At 41.7% G+C, this 16,473-nt stretch overlaps 1 protein-coding gene across 20 annotated transcripts in view; it reads right to left on the bottom strand.

Annotated features, from left to right (window-relative positions):
• The window catches only part of OXR1 (oxidation resistance 1), a 245,380-nt gene that overhangs the window by 144,795 nt on the left and 84,112 nt on the right, over positions 1-16,473 (bottom strand). Inside the window, exon 1 of one of the 20 annotated variants that reach the window (XM_046928761.1) lies at positions 356-2,370. The exons of the other annotated variants lie outside the window; for them this stretch is intronic. The gene's annotated coding sequence lies outside the window, so the exon portion shown is untranslated. Of the gene's footprint in view, positions 1-355; positions 2,371-16,473 lie in introns of those variants that run through there. 20 annotated transcript variants of the gene reach the window in all.

Raw genomic sequence — 16,473 nt, 5'->3', positions numbered from 1 at the left:
TGAAACAAAGTTTGCAAGAACTGTTGTACAGTGTACTAGTGCTACTTTAGAGAAAAAGAAAAACACCAAACTGACGAAATATTCTGTGAAGCTCAGTTCTCACAGTGGAACATTTTTACGTCCTGTCATCATAACATTGCATAACCAGCAGCCAGGGAAGAGCACACAGAGGAGGAGGAATACTGCCTGCAGAGCACTCGCTGTGCATCTTCCCTGCAGGACTGTCTGGAAGTACCATGTGGAAATACACTTTCCTACAGAAACACTGTATAGTTAACGTCATAACGGGAACATTTCTTGATAAACATTTGGAGAAGGACAAATAAAAGAAAAGGCAACAATTTATAACACATACAGACGAAGAGGTTTTCTTCTCAGAGTGCACAGGCTTCCTGTCCACGTGTGCATTGATGGCTTGCTTCCCAATTTGCTCCATTCCAAATGAACCAGTAACACTAACCAGAAGTGGACCTGGCAGCCTATTAGTGCAGCCCCAAAGCAGAAGCTTGAGATGACAACTGCGTTCAGCAGCAAAAGGGAACAGTGGTTTGTCACAGAAACAGCTCTGTTGGAACAAGGAAACCAAACACAGGAGTGAGGAAGATCTTTGTCCGCAGTCAAATTGGTTTAATCACGCTGCTGAGGGGCCACTTTATCCTGCTGGCCCGCAGGTGACCAAGTGTGTAAGAATGTGCCACTCCCTACCATGGTCTTCAAGGCACATAACAGAAATTAAGCATTAAGCATCCACTGACAGTCAGAAATTATAGAAAAAGCCTGAATTTCTTGGTTTTAGAAGTTGATGATAAGCACTACCCACTTCCTTTTTACAATTACCACTGTGTGTGATTTATTTTTTCTATATATATTATATTCCTCAGTTCTAATGAAAAACACAACAAATACTGCAATAAAATGATTAGTTTGGGAAAAAAAACACCCTGTTTCAGTATCTTTGGCACGTACCGCATTTCCCACTCTGTATAATATTATCTCAAGACTCTTCCAGAAGTTCACATACCACTTTTAAAGTAACTTGAAACATATGGCTACTGTGAGAGAGAAAAGTAAGTGCAATACTTTGGTTTTCTTGCTACTGGGAATCCAGCACTCGGCTGTGTAATAACACAGTGGCAATATGCTGCCACTAAAGTCCAATTACCTCTGAAAAATTCTTTCCTGTTTTGTGTAATTCCTAAGTTCTTTTTCTGCTGCCTTGGTCCTGGATCCCCACGGCTGTACAAGTACCTGCCGGGATGAGCAGACTTGTTGATGGCCGCTCCACCATAATGCATTTCACAAGGCGAAGTCCGTTGCTGAAATAAAAGCCCTCCTTCAAAATCCTGTAAGTCGTCTTGTCACATATCACTGACAGGTCTAACTGTGAGCAAGGGTCATATTTAGACCCAAAGTTTAAATAAATTTTGCATAAGTAAGAAGGTCTGCCTGTGTGGATCTCACTGCCAGCTGAAGGTGACAAATTATCTCTGTGCAAACAAGTAGCCTGAGGCCAGAATCTCATCATCATAAGAATAATCACCACAGTTGAGTTTTTCAAGAGGTAACTTGCTCATTTCTATACATACACCTTGTCAAGACAGACTCTATACTTAAAAACAACAACAACAACAAAAAACCATACAAAATTCAACACAAACCTGATTCTGTGATGCTTAAGCTAGGCATTTCCCTTTGCAGTCAGTGTCATGCTTTCTTTTCTTAAGAGCAAAAGAGGTCAAGCTGATATTAAATGGAGCATTACTGCAAAAAAGTACTGTGAATGTCATTTTTCCCCACAAATCTGAAACACAATTTGAAGGTACAGCGAGGAATCACCACGGGCTGGTAGTATGTTGCATCAGTACATTATTTTAGGTTTAAAATACTTGAAACAGTGGTACTTGCTGACAGTATTTAGCAAGGAATTGCCTCCTAATTGCAGGTGTTACACAGTTTCCAAAAGGTGTAGGGAAGATGGAAGCTGAACAAACATGCTGATAATTGACTTTTCATAATGGCAGATGGTAAGAATTACTGGGAAAGCAGTGTGATGCAGCTTCCTGAGGTGGGCTGGTCCCTCCTGGCAGCCAAGCACCCACTCAGCTGCTCACTCCTTCCCTCCCCAGTGGGGCAGGTGGAGAAAAGGATAAGACAGAGAAAACTCATGGCTTGAAATAAAAACAGAGAAATCATTTACAGAGTACTGCTGCAGGCAAAATGGACTCCATTTGGTACGTTTAATTTATTGCCACTTAGCATAAATACTTAATTTATGATTCAGGTATTTAGAAACAAATGAGAAAGGCAAATATTCACACACTTAAGAGAATGCCCATCCTCCCCCAGCCTGACCTTCCCTCCAGAGCCCTCTTCTTCCCCCTTTCCACCCTCCCCGTGTTATCAGCACAGGTTACCTCAGTCCCTTCAGGAGGCAATGGGAGCCACAGGAGGGGTCAGAATGAAGAGGTTTCACTCAGCCTCTCTGCTTCTCAGTCTTTTCTTTTACTGCTCATTCCTACGCATTTCCTACACTCCACCATAGGTCCTCCCCAGTCTATCTGCTCTAGCATGGGCTCATGCATGGAAAGTAGTGCCTGTGCCATGGAGCCCCTCCTGCTCTGGCCTTGTTCTTCCCTAGGGCTCCTCTCAGGTCCTTCTCTCTACACTTTTTCCCTTTCTTAAACAGCAAAACTGGGTCTTCAGTACTTAGAGAAAAGCAAAGGTGGGAAACTTGCACTAGCAGCACCGAAGTTTTGTCAGAAAAAAGTACTCAAAAATACAGCAACCTATAGACTCTGGAACACTTCCAAAGAGGAAGTTATTAACTTGCAGTTAATTGTTTACAATTGGAGCAGTATAATCCAACAATATTTCAATTTCTCAGGAAGTATCACGAATCTAGAATCTTATTGTACTGGTATTTAGCAGGAGAAGGATCAGCATTTTTCTCTGAAAATAAGGCTTCCAGAAGTCTTTTTCCACTGCTTACATTTCTACTGATAAAACTTGTTAAAAAGAGAAAAAGATTTTCTTTGTTATTCCATCATAAAAACCTTTCTAATATACTGCTATGTCTTAACTTTGGCTTCATACCTTTTTTGTTGAATACACATAATTAATAGCAGAAAAAGAACACTGAAATGGACAAATAAAGTTGAAGTACGTGGCCATGTGTTTCTCAATATCTGTTTAGAAAATTGGAAAGTTCTGAGAAACAGCTTCTCATAGCCTTGTCCATCAGGGATTCTTATTTGCCCTTCACTGTTCCCATTTTATTCTTGCAGCTTCATAAACTCACCTAGAAGGAAGGGAAAGGCCCCACAAGGCTTTTGTTATGTTTTTCCCTGCACACCCGCATGAGCTGGATTGGCCACAAACCTTTAGGCTCACCAGGGTACTTTTTCAGCTTATTTTAATGCCTTCTTGCTGATTTCAAAGGCCATATGTAATACTGTTGCTTACAGTATTTGCATACAACACATGGTGTTGTTTTCCAGGTGATTGAAGTACAGCAAAATGCACTGACTTTGAAACTCTTCTTGATATATGTTACAAGTAAAGCAGTTGTGAGAAACTATTCCTGCACTAACTGGAGCATTCAATTAGTCTCACATGTTCAAGTTACACTGTGTTTGACAGTAATGGCATGAAAGCAACTGTGATAAAACTACAAAGCATTGTTGGAAAATGGCAAGAGAAGAGTTCAGGTATTGAATGAGCAATAAAGCAAACACCAGGGAAAGTCTGTGGTCAGGTGATATATGTTCTTACAACCTTGCAAGTAGTGACTTCCATAAAGACAAAACCTTAATCAATACCTGCTGCTTAGCTTTCCCAGACATGTCTAAATCAAACAATTCATCTCAATCCCGAAGGAGATGCTGAGAATGCACTACTGCAAAACACATCTTGGATATAAACCAGGATGCTCTTAGACCCAGTGAATCCCTCCACTGGAGTGTGCTCCTGTGGTGCTCCCTGCAGGGTGTTTCAAGCCAGAGCGCCCCAGCACAGCTGTGGAAGAGACGGCAAAGGCAGACTGGTCACCTTTTTTTTGGTTTCTTGTTGCTCAGCATCATTAACTCCTCCTCTGGCTGGCTTGGCTAAATACAAGATACTAAAAGTATCTGAAAACCCAGCAGCACACTTGGACAGAGAAGTATGTTTAAGAACAACAATCAGACCCCAGTTTTCCACTGTGCTCAGTGGTAGGCTCTTGGAGCCTGTTCCATCACCTAACAACAGTGACTTCAAAGCTGAAGTGAAGCTGATATAAAGTATAGAATTATAGAATTGCTGAGATTGGAAAATACCTTTAAGATCATCAAGTCCAACCACAGCCTAATCATACTGCCCTAACTCTAACAAGTCTCCGCTAAATCATGTCCCTGAGCACCACATCCAAACGGTTTTTAAACACATCCAGGGATTGTAACTCAACCACCTCAGCTAAGGGCTGAGGGCTACGGGATCCATCCCCAAGACTTCTCTTCCTCCCTACCTTTCCTCTGCCAGGAGGTCAGCTCTGCCACAAGTCCCAGCTGGGGGCACAAAAGGATAATGTTGCTTGGGACTATCTGCCCCTTCCGGATGGCTGCACCAAGCCGTTACCTTGATCCAGCACTACTTGTCACAGATACATGCATCTTTGTTATGGCAGCTGCTTAACACGTACGTACGTATGCCTCAAACACCGGGGCAAGTACAACATATCTAGAGCACATACATACGTAAGCTGAGCTTTGCTGAGGTAGTGGATGACAGAATAAATCTAAAAATGTTTCAGCCTCTCTTTGAAGAAAAATTTCCTTTCTCAGCTCGCACAATTTATTCAGTACAGAAGTCACTGGGTTTAAAAGCAGGATGACTCACACTTGTTTAGAGGTTTATAAATTATCTGCAGTAATGGATGACGTTAGAAAAAATGTCAAGAAGGTTTAAATCCTGTTCTTTGAAGGTGCGTTGAAGTGAGGGCTAATGTTTTAATTTCTGAGAGCAGCTAGTTGAGCATTTAAATCAAAGTGACTTGGCTTTGCCCTTCATCATTTTATCAGTGTACACCACTTGCTAACAAGGATCTTTTAAATCTAAGGCAGGGAGTTTTATAAAGAAACCTGCATTGTTTAAACAAACAAAAAATGCAGTAAGGATTGTCTTGACATTACATTCCCCCAAAAAGGCCTCTCCACACTGCTATTTTATAGCCAACATACAGCTGCGGTTGAGAGGATGACACAATTACCATAATTACGCCAACAACGCTCGTAGGAAGGTTGTTTCTTAGTCCTGACAGTATAATTAGAGGAGCACATTTATCTACCACACAGAGTGATTCATTCATTAATGTCTCTGGTTCCACTGCTTAATGTGGTTGGGTACCGAGGCCAGCAAGGAAGGCTGCACCACACCATCAGTAACAGCTGCTCTTGGTCTCTGCTGCTCTGTGGTGGTCTGAGCTCAGCATGGTCTGAGCTACCCACAGAAGATAATACAGAAGACAAATGTTTTATGCCAAGTGGGAGTGTCCACACGCACAGCTTTTGCATCCTGGCTCTCTCTCTGCCGCTCTCTCTGAGTGGTCTCCCTGAGGCTGACTGCAAATCTTCCCTTTCTATCCCCAACCAAAGGAGAAAAAGCAAAGCAAATGCACGACACACACTGACCTAAATCTCCTCTCCCCACTGCTCCGTAAGAGCTGAGTAAAAGCAAACTAATTAGATGACAATTAGTTATAATTTGCACAATTTTGTCACTGTAAATTAAAGAATTTCTCCTCAAGATTAAAGGGACTGGAAAGCACTATACTGAACCTTTCTTGAATTTTTCTTCTCGGGAGAATTTTTGCAAGGTTTTCTTTCAGTGCTTCATGCAAGGATCTGATTATGTATTTTAACTCCTTTTTTCCTGTAATTTGTCTAAAAAGCTGAGTCACATGAATATTTAAGCTACTTTAATTTCATCGAATCTTCTACAGGAACACATAACATTTGAGCTGTAATTTGGGGCACTGAACTCAACGCCCGCTGGTTTAAATGGGACTACACATCCTTGGAGGATGACTAACTGCAGAACTGATTCTGGTCTCATCCACCGAAGCAGCTAAGAATGTATGTGCTTGCTTCAATCTAGAGGACTAAAGAGCAGCACGGCAACCTTTGTCATGCTCAAGGATGTAGTCCAAAGCTCACCTAGCAAGCAGCAGCAGTGATTTAAAGGAGCTGTTCATCCACTGCGGAGATGTGGTAATTCAGCACAGAGCTTTCTTAATGTCATAAACTAATTTGTCTTCCTTCCCATGAGAAAGACCATGAACACTCATTTCCTTTAGCAGAGGGGACAGCCACAGTAACTGTCTCATAAGGAAACGGTGCTAAGACAGAGACCATCAGGCTCTATGCCAGTCCAGCCAGTAGCCAACACCTCTTGCACCAGACAGTGAGCTAACCATTTGAAGTGTCTGATGACCAAAACAAAAAACTGCAAGACTGATTAGCATTCCTAAACACTGCCTGAGGCAGAGGCAGCAGAGGCACACATTTTTCCAACACCAATATTTTGTTTAGGATCGAGAGACAGGGTTAAAAATATTCTCTGATTCTCCATCATGGAGAATTACACACAAAAATCATTTTGCTTTGCTCTGAATTCCAAACAGTACACCGAAGCATGGCATGATAACTAATACACCTGCCTCTTAAAAAAGAAATACCTGCGGTGGCAGCGTTTGCTTGTCATATACCACAGTCAGGAGGAGCCAGGATTGCCTGAGGGATTTTAGATTATTTTATTCTTCCCAGAGTATTTAGATACTATAGCAATATAAGTAGTGCTAATATCCTGAAAGTTAACGGTTTTGTGCTACTGCATTTGGAGCATGAGATAGCTGTATTACTGCAAATTTGGTAAATCTTTTCCTACAGAAAGACTGACCTGAAATCTCAGTCATCATACGACTGGATCAGGATATTTTGCTGACTGCTCAGTATGCTTCTTGTTCTGCTGTGAAAAATGCTCTAGTGTAACCCTGTATTAATGCGTTACTTGAATTGGTATGTTTAAAGTTCCATCTTTAAAGTATGGTCAAAACCACAAACTAAAAAATGAACCAAGAAGCTCGCAGCAAGTCTTACTGTTGAGGGATGGCTCCACAGCTGAGGGGGTCATGGGTCTCTTGAACAGTTGTACGAGCAGAACAGGCCTAACAATTGGCAGGAGATACAGCTGGAAAAGTACTAACTCGTTATAATGGCTGTGAGCTCGGGTGCTATGTGCACAACCCAGCCTATGAGACCTTGAAGCTGTCAAAGCAGGAAGACAAACTGAGGCTTCAGTTAAGATAAGGGGGTAGCTAGCCTGGGAAGAGATTAAGACAGTGGAATGGTATGAAAACATGCATGATCAATGGTATTGTTAGGCAGGGGGCTTTTCGCAATGCTCCAACCAATTACACGCTGACGCACATTCGCCAGGATCTGTATATGTGTGTAAGTAACGAATAATAAACGGAGACTCTGATGCACTCATATTGGGTCATGTCATCACTCCCCATGCAGCTCGGCCAGCGAACGGACTAGATTCCGGTTTCGAACCCTTGGGGGTCCGCAACATCTTACCACCTCAAAACTTCTCAATCCAAAAATTCTTCCACATAGGAACTGTTTACTCTGTAAATCTATGGACATCTGAGGCTAAGGGATTTCAAAGAAGGGTCCATTTTAATAAATGGGCATAAATATGACAGCACTACTGGCAAGTGTCAAACTAAAGGAACAGCGTCCACTAAGATGAGCTTAAGTCAGACGATGCCTCTGAAAAGTAATGCTATTTAAAGACAGAAACAAATGGAGGAAGCTTTCTGTGCCTGTGATAGGACAATTAACTACCACCTGCTACTATCAACAGAAACGGGTCTGAATTTGGATATCTGACAAAATCCAATCCAGTATTTAGAAGTAAACCAGACCTTGCAACATTTTACATATAAATACCCCAATCCTTGCATTTATTTGCTAACTACTTGCACACAACCACAGGCTCTGTGTAAGCTTCAGAAGAGAAAAGGGAGAAGATGTGAGAGATCGGCTGCTGCTCATCTGTAGACATGGATGCAAAGAGCCTGGCCAGGATCACGTCTGCTCAGCCACGTCCATAATATGCAGGCAAAGCCACTCTGTTGTGATGTTCTAGTTTCAGCTGGGACAGAGTTGATTATCTTCACAGTGTGTGGTATGATGCTATGTTTTGGCTTTAGGAGAAAACAATGTGTGGATAACACACCAATGTTCTAGTTGTTGCTGAGTAGTGCTGTACAGAGCCAAGGACATTTCAGCTTCTTGTACAGCCCTGCCAGTGAGGGAGGCTGAAGGGGCTCCAGGAGCTGGGAGGAGACAGAACCACAGCAGCTGACCTACGCTGGCCAAAGGGCTGGGAAGCAAGGTCAAGCACTCCTCCCATTCTGCTTTAATCCAACCTTTGCATCTCACTGATCACAAGATGCCTCCTTTGCCTTCTCCTTGCAGGCACAGACAACTCCTTCTCATCGTTCCTGCAGAAAAGGAGTTAAACACAGCCTCTCCTGCACAGAACTGAAAGTCCATACTTCATGTTGTATGCTGAGACACTTCTTCAATCCATGCAAAGCACAGACACTCAGATCAGCTTGAATACTTCTCTGTCTGCAGTCAGCAGACTGTCTCACACCAACATGTTACTCAAAATCACAAGTCTATGGCTGCCTATAAAAAGCTCTGTGTAGCAGCAAAAGCAAGCAGCAGTGCTGCAGTACGTTCTGGCCAGCATCAGAAAATCTGTCTTCAGAAAATGTGCCACCTTCTGAGCTCTGGGGAGCTGTGTGGAATAAGGAATCATTAATTTCTCATTAAAATTTTTAAGTGGCAAAATATATTGAGCTCTCTCTCCTAATATATCTGGGAATTGATCCCTGTCTCCAAGCTGTAGGATCCCTTCTCATTAATGCTCTGTGCTGATTTCACACAGTCATACATTTGATAAAATCAGCCTTGTTCAAATGGCTGAATCCGGTGCAATAAAATAGGTGTTCAGCTCCCACTGCTTTATCTGCTCCGTTTCACCCTTTGCTCAGTTACCGGTTGGAACTGCATAACATCTCTCTCAATTACTAATTGGGCTCGCTAACATTTTCTATGCCTTGTAACACCTTATTTAAGCACTTTATAAAAGTGATGGGATGAAAACAAAGTAAGCAGGAAACTGTGTCCTTCATATGTTACACTGATACCACAGAACCCCAGGAAAGCTGAGGCTGGCAGGGCCCTCTGCATCCCTCTGGCCCACTCCTGCTCCAGCAGGGACACCCAGAGCAGGGGGCCCAGGCCCATGGCCAGGTGGCTTCTGAACATCCCCAAGGAGGAGACCCCACAGCCTCTGGGCAACCTGTGCCAGTGCTCCGGGACCACACAGCACAGCAGTGCTGCCTGGCCACGCACTTCTGTGCAATTTTACGAACAGGTCATTATATAAATTACAATGCACATGCTGTCCTACAAGCAGCAAAGAGAAAACAAACAAACAAACAAAAAATAAATATTTCTGAGCCTTCATCTCCAGCAGAGGTCTGTTCCAAAACCTGCTCTCATTCAGCTCCCTTGACCACAGCTGATTTAAATAGCCCATCCCACAGTAAAATAGGCCACAAATGGCTCAGTCATGCTTTTCTCTTGGCCCTTCTCTCCGGTTGTGCAATGGAAGTAAGTCTTGTTCAGGTCTGTTTTAGAAATAAAACGATTTTCAAAATATTTCTTCACTTACAGTTTTGTTGTTGCTGTTGTTGTAATTCTGAAAAAAAGTTTGAACTTAAAGAAAAAAACAACACTAAAGCATCTGGGTCACCAGTTTAGGACAGCAATACTTTCAGTCATTCAGAAGCAGGAGATGCTTTCATACAGCTTTCAGTACGAGTAGTTCTCTCCACCCCAGATCAGAGGCTAACTGGCATTAGTAACTTCAGAATGACTTCAGCTTCCGCGTCTGCTGGCATTTTGGGGATCCAAAGCACTGTTAATTCCAAACATTTACAAGAGCATATTGCACCTGATTTACTGCTACTATCTCTGCGGGATCTAATTTTCTAAGAAAACTCTAAGATGCTTAGGAAACAAGATTCAGAACAAAAGGAATTTCCAGCATTATGAAACCACATGAATAATTACGAATCTTGATGTGAAAGATATTACAGGCGGTTATCATGAATCTCTTCAAAATTACCTTAAATCATTCTAAAAGTTCCGTGCCTGACTCGATTTCATGAAGCTACTACACATTAAACCTTTTGGATACTCTGCATGTGCTCACAGCTTCCTGAATTCCCAAATCCCCACTTTTTACATGGGTTTCGTATCAGCCCAGTTATACACCTGGCTGCCAGGAATTATGCCAACTGTTACACATCACACACACACTGCTGTGAGAGAGGAGCATGTGTCTAATTAACTGTCCACTTGCAGAACATTTAAACACAGTGGTTTCTTCATCAGAGTGGCATCTCCAGACATTGATATTGAACAGTAATTATCAGTTTGCTACTCTATACATACAACAGCATGTAAATAGGTATTTGCTATTACATTCCTATTTTTGATCAAGCATTTGCATCTGAGCAGTCAAAACCCCAACAGCATTTATAATGGCTACAAAAATGCCAATCTTACTCTCCAGAAAGCCTCTGTAAATCAGGGTGTCAAAGAGCATCAGCAGCAGTCCTGGGCTTCTCATCACAAACAGTGCACAGTTTCATCAGTACTACACGGACCTTTATTTCATGCAGACACTCAGAAAAGTGTAGGCAGACACAGCCGAGCTGAGCAGATGTGTCTGTACGTAATATCAAACAGGAGCATTTTCTTTTTCTACCTTTTTTTTTTTCCCTCTCAATATTGTTTCCCCTGCAGAGTAAATATCCAGCCTAACTGTAACAGTACCAGAGCTGCCACACTGACCAGAACAACTCTACAACTCTCCTCTTTGTGCCCCCAGGGGTAGCCAAAAACTGCAAGTTAAGAAAGAGCATAAGAAAAAGGGCAAACATATTATCTCCCTGCATTTACCTTTCTGAAACTGGTAGGTTAGGGACTTGCTGAATAGATCAAAGGGATTATATCTGGTCTACTGGTTTTAATCCCTTTTCTAAGCCAGTTGTGCTTTTGGTTTTATGGGAACCTGTGACAATGAATTCCACAATTTAATTCAGCTTGGGTGAAAAATACTTTTCTCTGTTTCAAAGTTAAACAGCTAAATTTAATGGACGCTCTACAGACATTATATCATGAGAAGTATTACAATTTCCATTTTCCATGCCATTCAGGGTTTTGTGCACTTCTGTATTTTACCCATTCAGCTGTCCCTCAAACTGCTGGGCCCCTTCCTACTCTCTCCTTGTAAGGAGGCCGTGCCACATCTCCCAGTATCACTGCTTCCCTTCTCTGACTGTCTCTGGTAAACAAAAAATAAACAAACAAAACTCCAACTAATGTCAAAATTGTGCAACATTCAGCATCATCCATCTCCATTGGTAACCACTTGTCAAAGGAAACATGAGGAAGAGCTCAGAAATTTTCCCCACAAGCACAGACAGATGAAACTGGCACTGCAGTAACTTGGCAGGTTTTTATCTTTGCTGAGTTGCAGGTATATCTGAAATAATCAGTCAGTTAAAGTAATTTCACCTTACTTGCTTTAAGATTTCTACACGTTGTCTATCTGGGGAAGCACAGCATTAGAATACTCCTTTAAAGAAAGCATAATAAATTACAGCAGTACAAATTAATTCAGTGCTGTGAGCATAAAGCTATCCTCGGAGAACACCATTTGAAATAAAGATGTTATATTTGAGTGACATGGTAAATATTATTTAGACCTTGAGTTGCAGCATTAGTAACAATAATACATTCTGGAGCCTTCTACGGCATTTAAGCAGAACCACAGGGTGAATCCATCTGCTGGTGACAAACCACCACTGAACTTACACAGTATAAGAGTGCCCAAAGGCTTACATTTTCTGCTTGAAAGAGCCATTTCTGTCACCATGGAAAAAAATGATTTGCCCTTTCCAGGACACGGTATAGAGCTTTCCCTTCAGCTGATTAGCAAATGGACATCCAGATTGCTCATTTTCCAACTATGAGGAGAACGACAGACAATCTTACTTATTGTTCCTATTTCCCAGTGTTTCTGGGTATAGCAAAAGAAAATAAAAGCCACCAAAAAAAAATGTATGACATGCCACCAACACACTAAAAACCAAACAAAATCTTCAGAGAGCTTCTGGACTTTAAGAAGCTCTTCCAGCACCACCTTTTCCTTCCATTACCACCAAGAAATATCCACCCAATTTGTTTTGAAATCTCAATTAACACAAAGCCTGTCACTAAGCAAGTGGGTCAAGGAGGATTTCAAAGCTCCACAGTGCCCTCTGGTTGGAGGCCAAGCCATACAGCACTGCCTTCACTCAGACCATGTTTTTTTATTTGAAAAGGATATAAGGCCAAGGTGAGAAGGTGAGTAGGTGAGAAGGGACAGTGGTAGGACTCAGGTCCTCCAATGGGACAACAGTAAACTCAGAACCAACACACAGTAGCCATGTAGTCCAGAAACAGTCAGCATATACAGCATCAAATTTGGAACAAAGGCTCAGAACTGTAATGTAGGGCCCAACAAACCCTACAGGTTCTCATCCGGATCTTCTTATTATTCTGTCCAAAAGGAATATATGGTCCAGATGAAATGAAGTATGCATTTTGAATGAAGTGAGTACTTTCAGATAACTGTGAACTAAATAGCTCTGTTTACATGAAGGAAAGACACACATCCTCATATGCCCATATGACACATAAAAAGAGCTCAACTGCTAGATTATGCTCCATTTTGCAGCATGGACAGTGCTTCATCCAGGCTTCCCTGGGGTCAGTCTACACCCTTGGCCATTTGAAGAACGAATCTTGAAATGAGATGCAATGGGATACAAAGCGACAGAATCAGCCTTTGAAAGAACATCTACGGGTTTAAGAGAAAAGCAAGATGCACAGAAAAATCTTGCATGCAAAAAAAAAGGCCCTCTTTTCCTTCCTAATTATCTGTCTTCAAGGGAAGGAGCCTCAGACTTTAGCTATTAAACAAAAGAATATTAGACCATTTAGATCAAGTTCTTGTATTCTTCATTGAAGTTCTCCACTTACAGGCTTGATACTACTTAATTCAAATATCCCAGCCTAAGATACTAAAAGGAAAATTGAAAAGATAAACAGCCAACAGGAATGAGCAAGACACTGCCAGTGCCTGGGGCACCTCTGCTAACAGAGTGCCCATTAGGTGAAATATGCCCGGATGAACCTAGTAAGGGAACCACTAGGTCCCCAAGTAAAAGATCTGGAATAAATAAGATAGAAGGTCAGAACTCTCATTTTAACAGCATAACTGCAACCTACAGAAGTGAAACTTGAACGAACACCTTAGCAACAGAATTTTTTTTTCTACAAATATTTTTCTGAATTTTTAGTCTCAACATAAAACTGAACTCACACAGAGAACTTAATTCTGCTTATATTAAGGGGCTCAGTAACTTCAGATTCATTCTCCTTTTGACCTTGTGGCAGTTTTGATCTTTTGGGCAGGCAGAAATGAACAAGAAGCATAGATCTTAATTGTACTTTCATGCTCATCCTTTTAAAGCAGGTACTTCTATGCAAACAACACAACCAAACAAATTCAGAATAACAGAGAAATAACTGAGAGATGCAGTGAGACAGCAGTAAATTGAAAGAGCAGTCCATTCCTTCCTACCGGAGAAGAGTTCTGGGGAGTGCACAGAAGCTATCAGGGTTTTGTAGACAGTAGAGTTCGCATGAATCATACTCCAGCATATGTCAGGAAGACTTTAGAAGCACAAAATCTTTCAGTTTTGCATCTTTATCAACCTGTTTCTGTGCCTTCCCAAGTGTCACTGAGACTTCATTCTTCAACTGTACAATGCCTAAGTTCTTTAACAGCCTCTGGGATCTCCTCAGAACAGAGAAAAGAGGGCCCTCCTGGCTGCTGCCACAAAGAATCCTTAATATCTCTGTATAAATCACTCCAAGTCCCTCAAGATAGGTCCAGTCATCATCACACTGCATTCACTGGTGTTCGTACATTACATGCCACAAAAGAAATCAGCAGCACTAGCAAGGCACACAGCTCTTCTAACACAACAGCAGGCTGTACCAGGCGTGACAACAGCTTGTACTAACTGGGAAGGGCTATTTTGGAAAGAAAAGCTTCACCAGTGCTCTTCTGCCTCTTGGGAGCACCCTCAGAAGAAGAAAGTATTGACTGCAGAGATGTGAGCCACTTCTGACCAGATGGGAGCTCTCTTACCAAAGGCACCACCAAGGATGGTGTGGCCATGCAGAACTTCCAGACAGACAGGTTCAGGCTCCTTGCAGGGTATGGAGGTCAGCGAGCCCTGTCAGACAGCAGCTGCACTCCTGCCTGGGGTTAGGGCTGACGGTATGACAGCACTACAGGTCATCTGTATGCCCCACCACAGCTGAAGCTTTCTTTCATTCTTTCCAGCCCACAGCACAGGCTGCAGACTGCCGAGGGGTACCACAGAAAGGTAAAATGCTCACTGGCTGCTGCACATGACAGCGAGGCCAGGGACATACAGGGCTCTCTGAGCTCGGGGTATGCAGAGAGGGCCCCAGCGAGCACCTTGGCTGGGCATCCTCCCAAGGACACTTGATGCTGCAGCACAGGCTCCTCTGATGAACTTCAGAAGGTACAAAAGAGTTGCCAGAAAAAAAAAAAAATCAAATATATGCATAGATATTCCCTGCAATACGTTTTCACATTGTTTACATGCTCTTTTGTGATGACTGGTGAACAAAGTCATTTTGCACTGATTTCACTAAGAATTGTACCATTGGATTAGTCGTAATAAGATCAAAGCAATAATCTTTAAATAGATTTTTAACAGCATATTAATTTTTTTTATTAAGGTTATTAGGAGTACAGAAACATATTTAAGTCACTTAGAGAAAATTATTTCTGTTTAGAAATAGGTCCAAGTAAATAATTCCCTTTGCACCAGGAATCATGGGAAAAAATTGAGTCAGGCAGCTATTAATTTTCTTTGCTTCTTCACCTCAACATCTTAGGAGGGTACAAGTTAATACATTCCTGCAGTAGACTTATGTGAGAGAGCTCTTTACTCGCTGTCAAAAGCATATTCTCTTCCAATGTCCCAACACAAAGGCTGTAAGTTAGGAATTCACATCCATCCTGAGATAACTGCATTTTGTTATCAAGTCATGAACGTATACATTTATATCCTAAAAAGGGCATCAATATATACCTTAGCCTCTGTGTATTTGTTTATCACTGGGAAATAGAGGAAGACAGAGCCATGGCACCTATCTGCTGATTGATTTGGCTGTACCTGACAGAGGATGATTTACTGGAAGTCTGCCAGCAAAAGGTGTGATGTGAGTGACTGCAGCTCTGTGTGCTAAGCAGGCTTTTTTTTTTTTTTGCCTGGTAATCTGGACAAATTTAAAATTGGGAGATGCAAGATCAGACACCTTTATATGAAGATAATTTTTGTAATCCTTTTACTTGATTTTCAACGTAATATATTCCATGGATTCTCCTTCTCTAGAAAGAAACGTGATGTTTAAAGTTAGCTTTCTGGGAGAGGGAAGGAGAGCAGAGGGAAATAGGCAGGAAAACAAGAATGAAAAGAACACCTTAACTAAAATTAACAATCTGGAGCTAACAGCTGCTAGGCTCTGTGCATCTGCAAGATCATGTGCATATATGCCTGATTTCTTAATGCCTGCACTGCTTGTATATGGATCACATGAAGAAGAAAAAAATCATGGAGGACAACGGATGCTCTACTAGAACGTAATAGGATTTTGTGGAAGTAAATCCTGACTTTGATGTTACACACACATTTCTAATCAGCATAATTTTTTCTAAACGCTAAGTTAAGCAACCAGAGTAGATACTTATTTTATTCATCACAGTCACTAAATCATTATTTAGCTTCCTACAAGGGGTGCTTGGGAAAGTATTTCTGAACACTGACTCCATGGAAAACAAAGCAACAGTGTTGGTAACTGAGAAATTTCTCAGAATCTTTATAAAACTGAAGAATAAGACACATTAGAATACGTTATATTAAAGCAAATATGTTACCCTGCCTAACATATGCATGGGATTATTGTTTATCCAGACTTACTGTGTTATCACTGCTTGATATCAAGATCAGTTCTGATGAACTGACCTGACTTATATTACCCCGTATTTTTGCACTGGAAATGGTGCCAGGACTTAGTGATGTATTTATCTGTATTTGAGGAAGCTTACGCAATGGATCACAAAATGCAGCAGCTTATTTACAACCAACGAGACAGATTCATGTAAAAGTTTCAATGCTGGCTCTAGGTGGTCCATAAA

Source organism: Gallus gallus, chromosome 2 (assembly GCF_016699485.2).
Source record: "Gallus gallus isolate bGalGal1 chromosome 2, bGalGal1.mat.broiler.GRCg7b, whole genome shotgun sequence".
NCBI classification, from domain to species: domain Eukaryota; kingdom Metazoa; phylum Chordata; class Aves; order Galliformes; family Phasianidae; genus Gallus; species Gallus gallus.
Note: the sequence above shows the minus strand (reverse complement) of the source record. Positions and strands in the feature narration are given on the sequence as shown.